This window comes from Rhincodon typus, chromosome 8 (genome assembly GCF_021869965.1).
Source record: "Rhincodon typus isolate 14 chromosome 8, sRhiTyp1.1, whole genome shotgun sequence".
Lineage (NCBI taxonomy): Eukaryota > Metazoa > Chordata > Chondrichthyes > Orectolobiformes > Rhincodontidae > Rhincodon > Rhincodon typus.
The window spans coordinates 87,232,202-87,250,606 of NC_063339.1; the positions used below are offsets into that span (position 1 = coordinate 87,232,202).

Here is an 18,405-nt window from a genome sequence, read left to right on the forward strand (position 1 = left end):
GTACCACACAACTCTGTTCCGCTGTAATCGACCAGTGGTCTCACTCCTTCATTTTTCTCTTAGCAATGGTCAGTGGTTCCTGAGCTTCCAGACTCTCTCCTAAATTTTCACTCGCAACAGTCTGTTCTTCTACCCCCACTGTGTTGCCCTAGCAACTGGTTACTGCGCCACCATCACTCTTTTCATTTAACAACAGGTTTAGCTGTCCTCACATTCTGTTCTCCCACAGCGGTCTGTGGCCCCACCAATTGTTGTGTTAGGCCTAGAAATGGTCTGTGGTCCTGCACCTACTATGTTTTCAGCTGTGGTCTCATCCCCACCCTGTTCCCCTAGCAACCGGCTGTGTTCACATCCCCCACACTGCTCCCCTAGCAGCATCTAGGAATCCTACACCCACTCCCTTCCTCCAGAAAAAGCTTGCTGCACTACTCCTACACTATTCCCCGAGCAATGGACTATAGTCCCATGCACACACTGTTCCTGTAGCAACAACCTCTGCTCAACTTCCTCACGTTTCCCTCAGTAATGGCCAGTGGTCCAACAAGGCCTCAGTTCCCCGAGCAATGTTCTGATGTTTGAACCCATTCTGTTGACCTAACAATGGCCTGAGCCCCCAACTTCCACCTTGTTTCTCTCGCAAGGCTTGTGAACTTACCCATTCTCTGTTCCGTATCAACAGACAATGGTCTTTCAACCACACTGTTCACCTAGCAATGGCCAGAGGCTACACCCACCCACCCCAGTTTCCCTCAGTAAAGGTCTGTGGACCCACATCATTATCCGCAAGCAAGACCTGTGATCCAATCCCCACACGGTTTTCTAGCATTGGCCAATGGTGCCACAACTACAATAATTGACTAGCAACGACCAGCTGCCTCATACCACATTGTTCCCATTGCACGAACGCGTGAATCCATCATTGCAGTGTTTCCAGAGCAATTAACAGTGGTCCCACAAACACTCTTCTCCCCTAGCAACACACTGCTACACAACTCTATTCCGCTGAGAGCAGACTTTGACCCCACTCACACTCTATTCGCGAGCAATGGCCTGTGGAAGAAAACCCCCGCTCTGCTCCCACAGCAACGGGCTTTGGCCCCACCCCACAGTGTTGCCCTAGCAGCAGAAGGTGAGCGAAGATAAGAGGAAAAGAGGCGTGGAGAATGTGACGGAAGTCGAAACGAGGGAGATTGGGAGGTATAGAGAGAGTGCAAGGGTGACAGAGCGTGAAAGAGAAAGAGCGAGAGACAGTAAAATCAAAGTGAGAAAATGGGCGGGAAATTGTAGGAAGAAAGAAACAGTGCAGCATTGTGAGGGTGGGAGGGAGACATAGAGAGAACGGGAGCAAGGGACAGAGATTAATTCCGCTGAGTCCAGATCCAGAGGTGAAAACAAGCACAGAGTAATTTAAAACCAACTCCTGAGGCCAGCCCCATTCCCCTGTCCTTCACTAAAGACCAGAACTTAGGGCCAAGTCTGTGTCTCTCCAGGTCAGCTTCTGCAGCACAAAGACAAAACAATTAGAAACCTCTGTTAATCGGCGCTTTAAAAAAAAACATACATTTTTCTTATTGACAAATTGAAGTTACAGATTCAGTCTTTGGCATGGTGCCTCTTCTCACTGGCCCCTGACTTTAGAGAAACAATGAAATGTGTCCCTGTAACCCCCTGCACTAACCAGCACCACCCTCAATCTGTTAACAAAGGGACAGGCTGCGTCATTGTTGAATATTTGTCTTGAAATGATTAAACTTCTGGATAGATTGATTAATGACTGAACTTGATTGATTGATGAATTTGGGTAAAGGGATATTTCAGTATATTCTTGAGCTGCTGTCTGAACTTAGTCTGGGTGACCACATAAATCGCAGTGTTTGTGCAGCAACTGAGCAGCTGCAGCATGAAACCTAATTCCCGCACAAAAGCACCTAGAGACACAGAGTTAAACCCCAAATACCGCATCCGGTTCCATATAGAATACACCATTATCGTTGACCATAACAGGATGAAATTGGCCGAGATCGTAAACAGTAAAATAATGGACTTTTTCCGATTTTGCATTTCTGTGTCACACTGAACATGCCCACTGGTGTGAGCCCGGAGTCTCCTGCGGGCTCTGCTGGTCACTAAAATGTGTCTGACGGTGAAAACATTGAGGAACAGAATCAGGAGAAATGGGAGAGTCGGGGTTAGAATGTAATGGGCGAACTCCATTGTGACCCAGACACGAGAGTAATGAATATCGATTGTTGCATCGCAAAACCAGGGAAAGTTCATCCGCCGATACAGAGCTGTGAGCATAAAATATCAGGAAATGTTCTTTAAACAGCTCAGCACAGTCACTGTTCCCAGAACCACAGCCGCCATTTTCTCACTGCAATATTTGCTTTTCAGCTTCTGGCAACAAATGGCCACAAATCGATCAAAGGTGAAAGTGACCGTGAACCAGACAGAACAGTCAGTGGCTACATAAAGCAGGACGGCGTGGATATTACACACAGGGATGGAATAGAGGAAATAAAAGTGTTCATGGTAAACAATCGGAATTTGTCTCAATATCAGGTCAAGGATAATGACCAGTAGATCCGCCATTGCCATAGCCACCAAATAATGAATGGCGCATGTAGACAATCCACAATCTTTACAAAGCAGGACAAAGATCGTCACTACGTTGACTGTGAGGAAGGTAAACAAACAAATTAAACAACAGCCTTGAGGCAAAGTTACTAGTTTGATTGAGGACAGAGTGAGAGTTTCAAATGTGTCACTGTACTCAGAGATTTGTCGATGTAATTGGAGCTGAAATGACAAATGGGAAGGTCTGAATTACTTCCAAAAATATAATGTAACACAAATGGATTCTAGAATATTCCGTTACACTCTACCAATCAAGAGCAGGAATTTGTGGAATGTGAACAAAACTTTTTTTGGACTTGTGGTAGAGCCCGCCAGGGAACAGGCAACTCTGGATTTGATAATGTGTAATGAGGCGGATTTGTTTCGGGAGTTGAAGGCAAAGGAGCCCCTAAGAGACAGTGACAACAATATAATCACTGTCACTCTGCAGTTTGAGAGGGAAAAGCTAGAATCAGATTTAATTGTACTGTTAACGAAAAGTAGCGACAAAGACATGACAGAGGAGCTGGCCAGAGATGAATGGAAGGAGAGATGAGCAGGGAAGGAAATGAAGTAGCGATTTTTGGAATTTCTGGTTGTAATTCGGGAGGCAGAGCAGAAATTCATCCCAAGAAATAAAACAGGCACTCGGGGTAGAGAGAGGGAAGGTGGGAAATAGCTAATGTAGAACCTCTGTTTAAAGTGAGAGGTAGACAGAAGTAGGCCTTCATCTTATTTGCTTATTAAGCGCCTTGTCCCTCGTGTTAGAGATAATTCAAGAACTTCCTTCCCATTGCCATCTTGCATATATCTGTAAAATGCTTACACTGTCATCTCTTGTGAGGATCGATACAAAATACTGGTTTAAATTATCTGCCAGTTCACCATTTCCCATAATTAGTTCCCCAGTCGCATCCTCCAAGTGTTCCACATAAGATTTCATGACGTTCTTTCTTCCAAGAGTCACACACACCTCGAATAATGTTTTATATATATACGAAAAAGCTCCTGCTGCTTGTTTTCATATTTCTTACCAATTTACTTCCATAATATTTTTCTTCCTTCTTTCCCTTTATATTGTCTGCTTCTGGTTCCGAAAATAAGCGTCCTAAAATCTACACTAGTTGTAATCAATTTGCATTCTTTATTTTGTGATTGAATATTCTCCTTGATAGCCTTTGTGAAACATGCGTTGTTCATTTTCTAACCGAACCCTTCTTTTTGACCAGAATCAATCATTCCTGAGCATTACGAAATGCCTCCTTAAGTGTCTGCCCTCTGAACATTCACTGACCTTCCCTTGGGTGTATTTTCACATCCCGATTTCGACAAAATGTCAGACAAACATCCGCACTTGAAATGCTTGGTTCTTTTCAATCCGTCAATGAGAACTTCCGAGTGTAGCTGAGAGTGACTCTCTTCTCCTAGTTTCTCTCTGTCAGTTCTGTTCCAATTATGCCATATTCAAATAGAAAGCTTCCAACATGTACTCCTTTTCCTCCATTGAGAGATTAACACCTCTTAACTCTTTTGGTCAGGCCTTTTACCTATGACTGTCCCATCTTGTACGCTTCTGCCCTAACCCCTTTTGCTTTCTTTCCAGAAGAATAATAGAAATCCCTTTGTCCTTGCATTTCAATACACAAGTTTCCAGTTTCAAAGAATCATCCTCCGCCACTTCCAGTAAGACAGAATGACTAAACACATCTTCCCCTCCATACCCCGTCCACTGTCAGCAATTGACAGGCACTGTTCCCTCTGTGAAACTCTCCACTATCCTAAACACTTCCCCAACCCCGCCATGGCACCTACCCATACAATTGCAGAAGTTGCTACACTTGACCATTCACCTCTTCCGCTCTCAAAGTCCAAGGCACCAAATACACCTTCCAAGGGAAACAGCATTTCACTTTTACTCTTCCAATCCAGTCTATTCTCATTGCTGCTCAAAATGCAGTCTCCTTTCCATTGTACAGACCAAAGACAGAATGTTTTGAGGAACACTACCACTCTGTCTGTAAGAATAACTCTGACCTTCTAATTGCTTCCTATTTCAATAAACTGTCTTGTTCTCATGACATCATTTCGGTCCTGGACTGCTGCAATGTTCCAAAGAAGCACAAGCCAAGCTCGAATAACACATCATGATTTGGTACTTTATAGTTTGTAGGGTTTAATATTCAATTCAATGATTTCACAGCCTGAACTTATTGTAATTGTTCTTCATTTTTCATATATTCTCCCTTCCGGTCTCTCTATGACCTTGTGTTTTTTTGTGTTTTGATTATCTTGCACTCAATAGTGAGAATCTATTTTCACCACTCACACGTTAATTTACACACATGTTACATCTGTTTCTCTTTCACTGCAGTGGAAAGCCTGTTGTCTTTTGCATTGAGCCACCACATCATCTATTTCCCGTTTCCCCTCCAACACCTCTGTTCAGGTATTAAAAATGTGACAAATTGGAGGCATGACACCATGGGAGACGCTCAGAAGAATTGCAATATTAAAATGGAAGTGTTACCACATCAGAAACCAGAGTAGTTCACTCAGTGCAGGGATGATTGGTGAATGGGTCTTGGTGTGAACTGTGGGAAAGGGAGCAGAATAGCATTGCAGGTACTGTAACTCAACCCTGTGCTTTCATGTGGTGCTGTAGAATACAACAGCAGCAGACGTAGAATTGTAGTTAACCAAAACCTATAATATTTTGGACAGGATAATTTCTCAGTCTACCATTAACATCAAACCGATTTTTTTGTATGAGTGACAAATGAAAGTGAACAGGCCAGGGTGAGAACCATGGGCACTTAAAACTGACGACAACCAGTTAAAACTACCGCACTTGGCTGTTTATATTCCAAACAGCAGAACTGACAGCTGATACACAGGGCGAAATGATCCCAAGACCAACGGATCAGATCTCAGAACTGCAGTCTTGCAACATCCAGTCATAAATTGTGATGGACGCTAAAGGAAAACCTCACTGAAGGAGAAGGCTCCACAAATATGCCTATCCTACATAATGGAACAGCCCTTCATAACAGTGCAAAAGACAAGAATGTAGTATCTGCTACATGCACAGCCGGAAGTGTTGAGTGAATGATTCACCTCACCCTCTTCATGATGCCCACAGAATCACAGATGCCAATCTTCAACGAATTCGATTCGCTGCAAGTGACATTAAGAAACAGCTGAACAAAGTAGATATGACAAAGGCAATGGGCCCTGGCATCTTTCTGCATTAGGACTGAAGACTTGCACTGCACAACAAGCCATATCCCTGACGAAGCTGCTTCATTCCCCTCCAACTCTGACATTGACCTAGCAATGTGAAAAATTACTCAACTATGTCCAGTCCCCTGAGTGGAGAATAACTGCTATCTGACCAATTGCCACGCCCCTAGTCTCATCACGATAGTCAAATTGGCGAAAGTTCTTTTTAACGGAGCTGTCAAGCAGCACAGAAATAACCTGCTCATTGTGGAATCCGATAGGTTCCCGTGTGGAGATGGTGCTGTTGCGGAAACGTCACTGGATTACTAATCATGACAGTACGAAAGCTCTCGCTGCTGGTGGAAGTTAAAAAGAATTAATGAAATATTTGCATTTTTTTTCAGTAATAGTGACCTTAAAGCCAATATCAATTGTAAGCACCAATTTGGTTCACCAGTGTACATTCAGGAAGCAGATCGACCGTGCTTTCCTAGCCTGGCCTAAAAGTGACTCCGGACACATAGGAAAGTGATGAACTCTTCAATGGACTCTGAAACGGCCAAGCAAAACATTCAATTGTATCAAACTGCTTTCTGGTCTTAAAGGATGTAACCAGAGAGGACACCCAGCACCAGCCTCGGTATCAGAAAAGGAATGGGAAACGCAGCCCTGTCGACCCTTTAGAGATCTCCTTTCTAACATCTGAAAGCTTGCGACAACATTTACAGAGCTTTCCCACAGACTACACGGAAACATTTGGAAAGGAGTAGGCCAGTCAACCCTATTGAGCCGCCGCCTTTTCTAGTTCATGATCGAACATCTCTTCAATGCACTTTCACACACAATATACATATCCCTAAATCTGATTAACCATTGGAAAAAAAAAATAAAATAAGAATTGCAGTAGTCCCTTCTGTTCATCGATTTTGCTTCAAAATTCAATGTAATGATTATTGATCCGCTATTTTCATATCATACTCCTCCTCCCTCTCCGTCCCTTTAGTGTCTAGAAGTCCTTATTTATATTCAGTGTCTTGATTTCCATAGCCTAATGTGGCAGAAACTTCCCCAAGTTTACCAATCTCTGAGTGCAGACACTAATTCTCATCTCTACACAGAGTGGCCTCCCTGTAGCTAATTCTGGGGACCCTCGTTTGAGACGTCCCAACAATTATCCCTACTTCCAATCTGTCTCACCGTGACAAAGTTTTATATGTTTCACTGATATCTCCATTCACATTCCTAAAGGTTTTGGAATACAGGCCCAGTCGACTTGAACTCTACTCACACAACAAGCCTTTCATCTCAGAAATCATTCTGGCTAGCCATCGCTGCACTCCCTCAAAGTCAGGTTTGTCCTTGAACGAAAACAAAGTTGCTGGAAAAGCTCAGCAGGTCTGGCAGCATCTGTGAAGGAGAAAACAGAGTTAACGTTTTGGGTCCGGTGATCCTTCCTCAAAACAGGTTTGCCCTTGGTTAGGTTGCAGACCAAAACTGCGTTCAATGCTGCACAATGTTCGAGATTAACTCTCATCAAGGCTTCTCATAGCTGTGGCAAGACAATCTTACTCCTACACTCAAATCTCCTTGAAAAGAAGGTCAGCATGCCATTTATCTTTCCAACTGCTTTCTCTTCCTGCAATATTGCTTTCATTGTCTGGTGTACAAGGAGATCACAATCCTTTTCAAAGTTTTCCCTGCCCACTTTGCGTGTCGATTTTCACAGACTGGCGCACCAATGGCATTCCTAGTATTAACTTCTGGCTTCAGAAGTCGCTGGCCTGCAAGGACTTCGGAGGTCTGCGCAGAAGGAAACAACAAAATGATGAGTATAAGTTCCTTTAAAGATCAACATTTTTGAATCAACTCTTTTTCAAATGGTAGACTGCCGTTCTATTTTTCCACCAAACTGCATGACGTCACAACTATCGATGTTGCCCTTCGTCTGCCACATTTTAGCCCATTCACTCCATTTGTCTTTATCACCTGGAGCTTTTTCACATCCTCTTCACACCTCACAATCCAACAAAGTGCCGTCAGCTGACTTGGAAATATTGCATTTCATTCCCTTAACCAAATTTTTGACATGTATTGTCAGTAGCTGGGGCCCAAGCACCGGCCTTTGCGAGCCTTCCATTACCAAAAAAAAACATTTTATTCCGGTCCTTCTGGTCCAAGATGGCGGCGCAATACGGCTCCTGTGCCGGAGCTCATCCGCTCTGAATGCTTTTCTTTTTCCTATTTTTTTCCAGTCTCTTTTCTGTTTTTACCTTGCCTACCTTGTCCAGAGCTTGGACGGCATGAACTGCAACAAAAGACCAGTGTGTGGACCTTGAACGGGACCAGGGCGGAGGAGATTGAGTCCCCACTTAGTTTTCTGAAGCAAGTACACAACCTGGAATCGGCAACTGCTACGTCGGCAGAGGCCATGTTGGTTGATAGGCCGAGCGGCGAAAGATGGCACCTGAGGATCAGTGATCTTATTGTTCGTTAGTCAAACACTGGCGACGGCGAAGCAACAGTGGAAGGGTATCATGGCCACATCGAGGAGAATGTTTCAGTGGTGAGAGATGCGACTGTGACATTCGTGGGTCTGGTGCAGGAGGCCACGAGGCAGTGACAGAAGAGCACCAGATCAATGGCAAAGATTGCGCCTGAGCATCGACGACTTCAGTTTTGGTTGGGTCCAGAATGGATGGTGGTGAAGCGGTGGCAGAGGAATAATGGCACAGGCGTCATTAATGGTGATGAGCTGGCTCAGGACTGATGGATTCTTTTCAAGGTACACGGTGCTTTTTTTCATACTCTTAAAATATTTAAACCTGCAGATATTCACCAAAGATCCTCATGCAGTACCTCCCAAAACCACGACCACATTTATCTGGAAGCACCACTAACTCCAAATTCCCTTCCAAGCCACGTACCATCCTGACTTGGAAATATATCGCCGTTCCTTCACTGTCGCTGGGTCAAAATCCTGGAATTCCCTCTCTAATGGCATTGTGAGTCAACCTACAGCTGATGGACTGCAACGCTCCAAGAAGGCCGCTCACCACCACCTTCACAAGGGCAATTAGGGATGGGCAAGAAATGCTGGCCAGCCAGGGATGCCCACATCCCACAAATGAAAAGAAAATGCAGAATGCTCCCTTGTTCTTGGCCCTTTGGCTAAAATGCTGCTTTCTATCAACCCTGTCGACGCCCCACGTAATCTCATACTTCTGAATTACGTCCTCCTCAGCCTTCTCTGCTCCGAAGCAAGCAATCCAAGCTTATCCAACCTCTCCTTCGTTCTCCTTTATTTATTCATGGAATGAGGGTGTCGCTGGTTAGGCCGGCATTTCTTACTCATTCCTAATTACACAGAGGGCAGTTATGAGTCAATCACATTGCTGCGGGTCTGGAGTCACATGTAGGCCAAACCAGGTAAAGATGGCTGTTTCTTCTCCAAAAGACATCAGGGAGCCAGAAGGGTTTTCCCAGCAATGGATTCATGGTCCTCAGTAAACTTTTAATTCAGGATATTTATTGAATTCAAATTCCGCCAGCTGCCTTGGCAAGATTCGAACACAGATCACTAGGTTATACCTTGGGTCTGCTGGAGTAACAGTCCAGCCATAATACCATTGGACCAGTGCAGAGGTGAATCTCCTCTGCACCCCCTCCAGAGCAATCGCATCCGTCCTGTAATTGGCACACAGAACTACACACAGTATTCCAACTTGCCGAACCAAAGTCCTGTATATTTCTTATGCCTTGACGAATAAAGGTTATGTTTATGCTTATGATCGCCTATGCTTTATTAACTAGCCTACTAACCTGTCCATTCTCATTCACGTACCTGTGAAGAAGCACCTTCTGATCTCCCTAGTGTGCGGCAATTCATTGAGTACTCCCCTGCCTGGTTACTTCTTCCAAAGTACATCATCTCAGGGTTAAATTTGTTCTGTTATTGATCTGCCTATCTGACCATCTCATCAATCTCGTCCTGTAACATAAGACCTTCATCCTCACTGCCAACCAACCTGTCCAGTCTCATTCACGTACCTGTGAAGAAGCACCTTCTGATCTCCCTATTGTGTGGCAATTCATTGAGTACTCCTCTGCCTGGTTACTTCTTCCAAAGTACATCATTTCAGGGTTAAACTCGTTCTGTTATTGATCTGCTTATCTGACCATCTCAGCAATCTCGCCCTATAACATAAGATCTTCATCCTCAGTGCCAACCACCCGGCCAACCATTGTGTCAAAAACAACTTACTTATTGCACTCACCAAATCCCACCCTCTCCCCCCCCCCCCAACATTCACATCTACATCATTTATGAATACCACAAATAATAAAGGACAAAACACTGATTCCTGTAGTATACCACAGCACACGGGTCTCCAGTCACACAAATAACCTTCTAACATTACCCACTGTGTTCTTGCCGCTAAGTTAATTTTGGACGCAACTTGCCACGTTATACTTGATACCTTGAGATTGTACTTTCTTTGTCAGTTTCCCATGTGAAACATTGTTAAAGGCCTTACTGAAAACTTATCTCAACTACCTCCTTAAAATCTTCACTCAAATTCGTTTGATATGACTCTCCTCTGATAAAGTCTTGCTGACTATCCCTGATCAAATTATGCCTCTCAAAATTGAGATCGATTTTCTTCTTCCTTATTTTCTCCAATAGTTTGTCTAACACTGATCTGATACTAGGATAACAAAGTGTAGAGCTGGATGAACACAGCAGGCCAAGCAGCATCAGAGGAGCAGGAAAGCTGACGTTTCGGGTCTGGACCCTTCTTCAGAAACTGGTCTACAGTTCCCTGGTCTATCTCCTACACCCGTCCCGTAAAGGGGAACCACATTAACTATTTTCCAGTCCTCTGGCATCACTCCTGTGGTGAGATTCGACTTAAAAATTTAGGTCAGGCTCTTCCTTCCCTTGTCTCCAACAGCAACCTGTGATATAGCTCATCTGGACCTCTGGAATTTTACCACCCAAAACGATCAATCACTGCTCGCATCTTATATCAATCTGCTCTAGAGCTACACAGTCCATCTTCTCAAATTCTGTACTTGCATCTTCCTTCTTCCAAGTAAAACAGATCCAAAGCATTCATGTAAAAGTCTATCAATGTTCTCCAGCTTCATGCACAGATTGCCCCCTCGATTTCTATTGGTTCCTATTTGATACCTGGTAATTGTGGTCCACTTGATGTATTTGTGGAATATCTTGGGATTCTCCCCAATCTTGCCTGCCAGCACTTTTCCGTGCCCCTGTGTTAACCAGTCCTCTCTGTGTGAATTTTCGAAGTTTCATTGCAATAACCTCTCAATCTTTGAAACTCTAGAGATCACAGGCCGAGTTTCGTCATTAGACAATCTTTGAAGGATTAATCTGGAGAATGCCCATTGCACTAATATATTCAGGTATATAACCAGTATATTTGTATATTCTTTCTTAGATTGTGGCACCAAAGCTATACACAATACTCCACGTACAGTCTCATCATCACTGTCTGCAACAGCTCAGGTTGTCTTTACTTCTATGTTCTGATTTCCTTCAAATGAAGATAAACTTGACTTTTACCATCACAGTGTGAGTTCTTAAAAAAATCCCCCTAAATATCCAACTATAACACATCCACTGGTTCGTCATTGGCTACGTCTGCAGGGAACACCTTCAAAAATCTTCAGAAAGCTTGTCAGTTATGATGGTCCTTTCAGAAATATGTTACGATTCTCTTCAATTTTGCTATTCATTTCTAAACATCCAACACTGCATCTGCTATAATAGACTCCAACAGATTCCCTACTGTGGATGAAAAGTTAACGGCCCTGTGGTTTTCCATTCTTCCTCTTTTTTAAATGATCGGATTTCTTTAATACACTTCCAGTTATTCAGAAGGGCTTCCTTCCTTTGCAGAATGCATAGGAAAATAGTATAATGATCACCAAAGCAATCAACATGTCTATTGCTGCTTCATTAGAAATTCTGGTATGATGTATATCTGGTCCGTCAGACTTATCAATGCTCAATTCAGCTATGTATTCATATACTACCTCGTGACTGATATGATTTCTTTTTGTCTTAGTTACACAAGTTCCATGGTAACTTGGCATTTCTGGGAGATTTTCTGGATCTTTCTCCATGAAGATAGACACAATGTAGCTGTGTAGTTTCCCTGTCATTTCCCTTTGCTGTTTGCCCCTTGGGGAATGAATGTATATTGTACACCTTACAGTGTTTCTATAAACAGCAGACATTACCTTTCTTCCATCAAATCTTTTTCATGTACTTTAACAATTCACTGAAGCAACTTGCCCTCACATCTTCAAGGCTTGCATGACTCAGGTATATAACAGTATTTTTTTTCAAAAGGTTTTGCATTCAGAAATCAAATAAAGTTCAATATATTATGATCCAAAAGCACCTTTTCAGCAAGGTTTTCAATTTGCTCTTTTGATCATGCAACTTAAAAAATAACCTGATCTCTAGCTTGGTGCAAAAACATTTTGTTAAAGCAAACCGTCTCATACAACTCTTGAAATCTATTTTTCCCAGCATTAGCATTCACTTGGGTTAACACAGTTTAGATGCAACTTGAATTCGTCCCTAAATTACTGCGGTACCAACTAACCTGAACAATTATTTTCCTGTTTTATAATATGCCCAACATTTGTACTACATTTTTGGATCTGATGTACAGTTCCCCTCGATGTTTGCTTTTCCTTACTGTCTTTTAAGCTGCACCTTACCAGTTTCATTGGAATCTGTGCAACGTGGGCTCTGTTGAGATTAATGGTAGATACAGGCAAGATGTTTGGTGGGGTCTGTCTCGACGTTGAGATCATCTCGCCACATCTTATTCGTTCTTCTCAAGCGTCATTGTGGCATTTTCACCAGATATCCTGTTATGCTGATTGGATGGAGAAGGAGAATTATCCTTGAACAATGCTGTACGTTGCTCTAGATAGCAGAGACTGCTCAAATCTGGGTGAAAACTTTACAGCAGGCTGGTAAAGTGTTGCACAGGATCTGAGTGAAATCACGTCTGGAGTAGTGTGTACAAACTTAGTCTCCTCACTGATTTTACTGCATTGAAAGCAGTTCTGAGATCGTTCCCTCAGCTGATTCCTGCAATTAAGATGTTAACTTATGAGGAAAGGATGAGCAAAGTGATCTCATACCCTTTGGAGTTCACAAGAATGAAAGACGATGCTATTTTACATAGAAGACCAGAAGGAGTCAGTAGCAGAAGCCAATTATACAGCAAATGGTGGGATCTATTTCTCTTGTGGAGGCTGTTACACAGGAACAGGAGAGATATATTCAATCTTCGACCATGTTACACCCGAACAGGACGACACTCTTCAGCCCCTGGAGCCTGATATACAGGAGGAACAGGAGGAAACCAATTAGCCCCTCGGGCTAATAGCACCAGTCCCAGAATAGACTATGCAGCACCAGCGTCCTGTGACACAGCAACAGGATGAGTCCATCCAGTCACCTCAAGTCTGTATCACTAGAAAAAGAAGAGGGCACAAAGTGACTAGAGCTTTTTACACTTGAGTAAAAGGACGCCATTCAACACATCGAGCCTGTTGCACGGGCGCTGGTGAAGGATACAAAGTATTTGAGGCTTTTCTGGGAAAAGACGAGTTAATTCAGCCACGTGTCTGTTGTATCGGAACAGGAAAAGGCCAATCACTCCTTCGATCCCATTTCAGAGACGCAGGAGGAGACCGTTCAGTATTTCATGTTTGTTATAAAGAAACACGAGGAGGCCCTTCGGCCCTTCAAATGGTCACATAGAAGCAGGAAGATTCCACAATCCCACAAGTCTCTCAAACTGCAACGAGAGGAGGATAAGCAGACATTGAGCGTCTTGCTCAAGAACTGGAGCAGAACGTTCAGGCCATCGAGACTATAATGTAAGAACACCAGGAGGACACAAAGACCATCGAGTTTGTAAACCAGGAAGAGAACGAGTCTATCCAATCACCCACAGAGCAATCAGACTAGATCTTCATAGCAATGTGCCCATTTCACAGGAATTGGAAAGGAATGTAGAGTTTATAGAAAGGGAAGAACTTAGATCAATCATCCTCACTCGGCAATAAAATATAGTGAGAAAATTAAGACAAATACTTAGAACCTACTATTAAGCAATTAATAACAAGATATTTGCAATGTCAAGCCAATACCCATCAAAGTCTGTATGGCTTAATGAAGAATAAATCGTGTCTGAATGATTTTTTTCGAGCTCATTAAAGATTTGACATGCAAGGTGGATAATGGGGACCCTGGAGATGTAATATATCTGTACTTCCAGAAGGCATTTAATAAGGAGCTGCACAAAAGATTAATCCACATGATGAGAATGCATGCGTTTAAGAATAATTTATTTGCTTGGATACAGGATTAGCTAACCAATAAAATGCAGAGAATTGGAATAAATAAGTCATTTTCTGTTTGGCAAATACAACTTGTAAGTAACTATAGAGTCCAGTCCTCAAGCCCACCTATATGCAATCTATATTACTACTGGTTTGAGGGTTAGGAAAATGCTACAGCCAAACCTTCATATGATACTGAAATAGTTGTAGAAGTACGTTGTATTGAAGATTTAAGAAATTTACAAACGAGAATGGATAGGTAAGGTAAAAGGAGCAACATGTTGCAGATGAAATTAAATGTAGATAAACATGAGGTTATGCATTTTGGTCAGAGGAGTGAAAAGGCAACTTGCCATATAAACGGAGAGAAACTCCACTGTAAATAAGTTCAGAGGGATCTGGATATCCTTGCACATATTGCAGAAAGCTATTATAAAGGTACAGCAGGTAATGAGAAAAGCAAGTGCAATTTCAGCGTTTATTTCTAAAGAATAGAGCATAAAAGTAGGGAAATATTGCTGCAAATATGCATGGCATGAACGAGACTGTAACTGAGGTACTGTGTATAGTTTTGGTGTCCTGTCTTGAGGAGGGATGTAGTTGCATTGGAGGCAGTTCAGGAGAGCTTCACTAGATTGTTACCAGAGTTGAAGGGTTTACCTTATGAAGAGAGATTGAACAGTTCAGTCCTATACAGCACTCTGGAGTTTGGAAAATGAGACGAGGTTACAGTTAGGTCCGTAAAATGTGAAATGTCATTGACAATATTGATGTAGAGTGAATATTTCCTCATGTGAGCTAATCTAGAACAAGACATCATAGTTTTAGGATAAGACAGAGCAGATTTAAAACAGGGCTAAGGAGAACTTACTTCTCTCAAACGGTTGTGACTCTGCGTAATTCACTAGCCCAGAGTGCAGTGGATGCAGGGAATATTGAATGAATGGAGGGTTATGGAGAGCGGGCAGGTAAGTGGAACTGAGGCCGAGATGAGATCAGCCATGATTGTATTAAATGACAGAGAGGGTCGAGGGGCAATATAGCCGAGTATGCGCCTCATTCGTATGGCCTTTCGAAACTTTGAGCACATTGAATATGCTATGCAACAATGGGAAAGGGCTGGTTATCAAACAGGAAGCAGACATTCGGATAAACCAGTCTTGATGAGTGTGACAGATCACAACTGATGGAGTCATGCAGTGACCGGCACTGGGTCCACAACCATTTACAAAGTGCATCAATGATTTGGAGGAGTGGAACAAATATATTATAACTATGTTTGGTGATGATACTAAGATAAGCAGGGAATTAAATTATCAATAGAAGGTGGAGTCTACAAATGGATATAAACAGGTTAAATCAATGGGTCTAGGCCCGAAACGTCAGCTTTCCTCCTCCTCTGATGCTGCTTGGCCTGCTGTGTTCATCCAGCTCTACACCTTATTGCCTCAGATTCTCCACCGTCGGCAGTTCCTACTATCTCTCCACGTCAATGGATAATAGTTTGACAGGTAGAATATAACGTGGGTAGATATGAACCTGTCAACGAAAAGCAGTATGCCTCTGAAATGGAGAGAAATTACAGCACTTAGTGGCACCGTGTGTACTGGAGGGTACACTGTGAGTGATTCAGGCAGCAGAAGTGTTGCTCCATCTCTTAGATGGTCCCCAATGTTCCCAGAGACTCCATTGCTCTCAGTACACACACGATATTTTGTTGTGCTTTTTTGGCAGTAGTGTGTTGTGAGAGGTGGTATGTTTTGAATTATGCATCAAGGGGGTGGCCTTTATCTGAGAGACCTCATGGGGCACATGGGAAATGAAACGACAGCTCGACAGACACCATTTACAATGCCATCACTCAACATACTCTGGAGCCAAAAACCAAAGCCAGGGAAAGATACAGAGGCATAGAAAGATTCACAATAAAGATAGAAACCACCAATGAACTAAGTGAGAACACGTTGTGGAAACATAGGAGAAAGATAGGGGAGTGGGACTAACTGCTGAAGTTAAACCTGAGAGGTTCCAAATCGCAACAAGGAGAACTTTGAATAAAGGCATTACCAGATCAACTGAGATGGTTCGTTACATCAAATTCTGAATCCGCCTCACAGAACCAGCCCAGAAACCATAAACTGGGAAAAGATGACAGCCCAGCATAGAGACCAGTGCAGAAAATGCTACTGTATTGCTCAGTAAACTGGACCACCTGCACAGCATGGGGAGCATTGTAAAGAATTGCCAGTATGTTGCTGCTATACTTGTACTAGATAACTGTTTGGCGTAAGGAAGTTTGCAGCCCATACTGTGCGTGACAGAAAAGAAGGGTCCCACGAATTTATTCTCTATGTTACCATTGCACCAGTCCAAGACAAGGGAATTTGTCTGTGTGTGGTGGGTGTGATGGTGGGGAAGGGCGTTTGCGGGGGAGGGAGGGGCTAGGTGGTAAATGCAAAAATCATTGTTCGAAAGAGAACACAGATGGAGGAAATTGGTTTATATATGAACAACTGGCAGTAGCTTGAGTAATCGTCAGGGAGAGACTGAGGAAAGTTTCATGGACAGATGTGATTACGTTCTTGAGTATCTTAAAATAAAGACATTGCCAGATGCGATAACAGTATAGGACAGTGTGCGCAGGAATAACAGATGGATAGGATTTTACTGTGAGTTTGAATGAGAACCATGGAGTACCGACTAAGATTTGCTTATGCAGGTTGAAGTTGGGAGTGACAGCAGCAATTGATTGGCACCATTAAGTCTGGATTTCATAATTCAAATAGAAGATGAGAGGAGCCAGTGAAGTATATTTTGGAGGTGTTAGTAGTTAAAATTAGGAACGATCAGGGTATGGTATCAGGAAGCTGCTCACGGCCAAAGAGATCACCACGGTTGTGATTGGTCTGTTTCAGCCTCAGATATTGGCCATGGATGGACTGGAGCCAGAGGAAGGAAATGGAATTTTTAGAGAGAAAAAGAAAGTAACCTCAATGCTCTAAATATTTAAATAACAAGGACAGCTGTACAATGAATCGTGGTTCACAGCTGCAAATGAGTAGGTCGACATGGAGACCTATGAAGGACATGAACAGAAGCAAAGGTAGAGAGAGCGAATGAACAAGTTCACTGATGTAGTTAACAGTGGTTTATAGAGTGAATATCTGGATTCAGAGTCTCAGCAGGAACAACAAGGAGTGTAGATTAAATGAAAAAAAAAAGAACAGTAATGCAGTCATACATGATTACAGAAACAATAGTTGTATCGTGACTTACCAGAGACACCAACGATAGCCAGGATAGGATAATAAAAACATTGAATAATGTAAAGCACATACATGATCCGCTCTGATAAGGTATACCAATAATAAAATGTAGAAAGAAGCCAAACATAATGGGACAAACCCCTGTCCATTGTTGTAACATCCCAGTCTTTTGTTCTCAGACTCTGATCCATTGTTGTAACATTCCAGTCTAATATTCTGAGGTTCTGATCTCTCTACCCCCTCTCTCTAGAGCTGCTGATGCCTGTTAGTGCTGCAGGTTATGTTCCCGCTCTTGCTGTGGGATAAGACAGTGAACGGAGCCCATTTATCATTAAACCTGGAAACCCTCCACAGGGATTATTAGAATCTATGGAGGCTTACATTAATCAGAGTCACTGAACAAACAGATTCATTTAACCCGTTTCTTACATCACTTTTCATGTCACAATTTGAGGGAATATTTTCTGGGTCTGGATGGAATGGATGAGGTTGGTGAGGGATGGACCATAAATCTTCCAATCTTTTAAATCTTTCTTTTTTGAATGTGGGAGTAATGAAAGAACACTGCAGGGTTCTATATGTTTATAAAAGAAGACAGGGATAAAATACAGCAACAGCAGAGAATGACTTTTGGGGAAATTTCTAGAGACCATCAAACAAGATAACAATACTTATTGCTCATTTACTTTGTGTAATACTACTCCTATTTGTCAGTGCCTGTTATCAAGTCCTTTCATAACATTGAAACAACATTCACAGCATTGGGACTGCTGCACAGGAAAAGTGTGAAGCACTTCTGCCCCAATGTGCCTGTTACAAAAGGTTAGGTGGCGGCCTTTCAGTCCACTCTAACCTATTACCACTTCAAGAGGTGGAAAGCTGGAATGTTAGCATATTTTGCAAAGGG

The 18,405-nt window shown here is 42.7% G+C and overlaps 1 pseudogene; it reads right to left on the reverse strand.

Moving 5' to 3' along the window:
* Positions 1–1,767: 1,767 nt before the first annotated feature.
* LOC125483660 lies at positions 1,768–17,689 on the reverse strand (annotated as a pseudogene).
* Between the last annotated feature and the right edge of the window lie 716 nt (positions 17,690–18,405).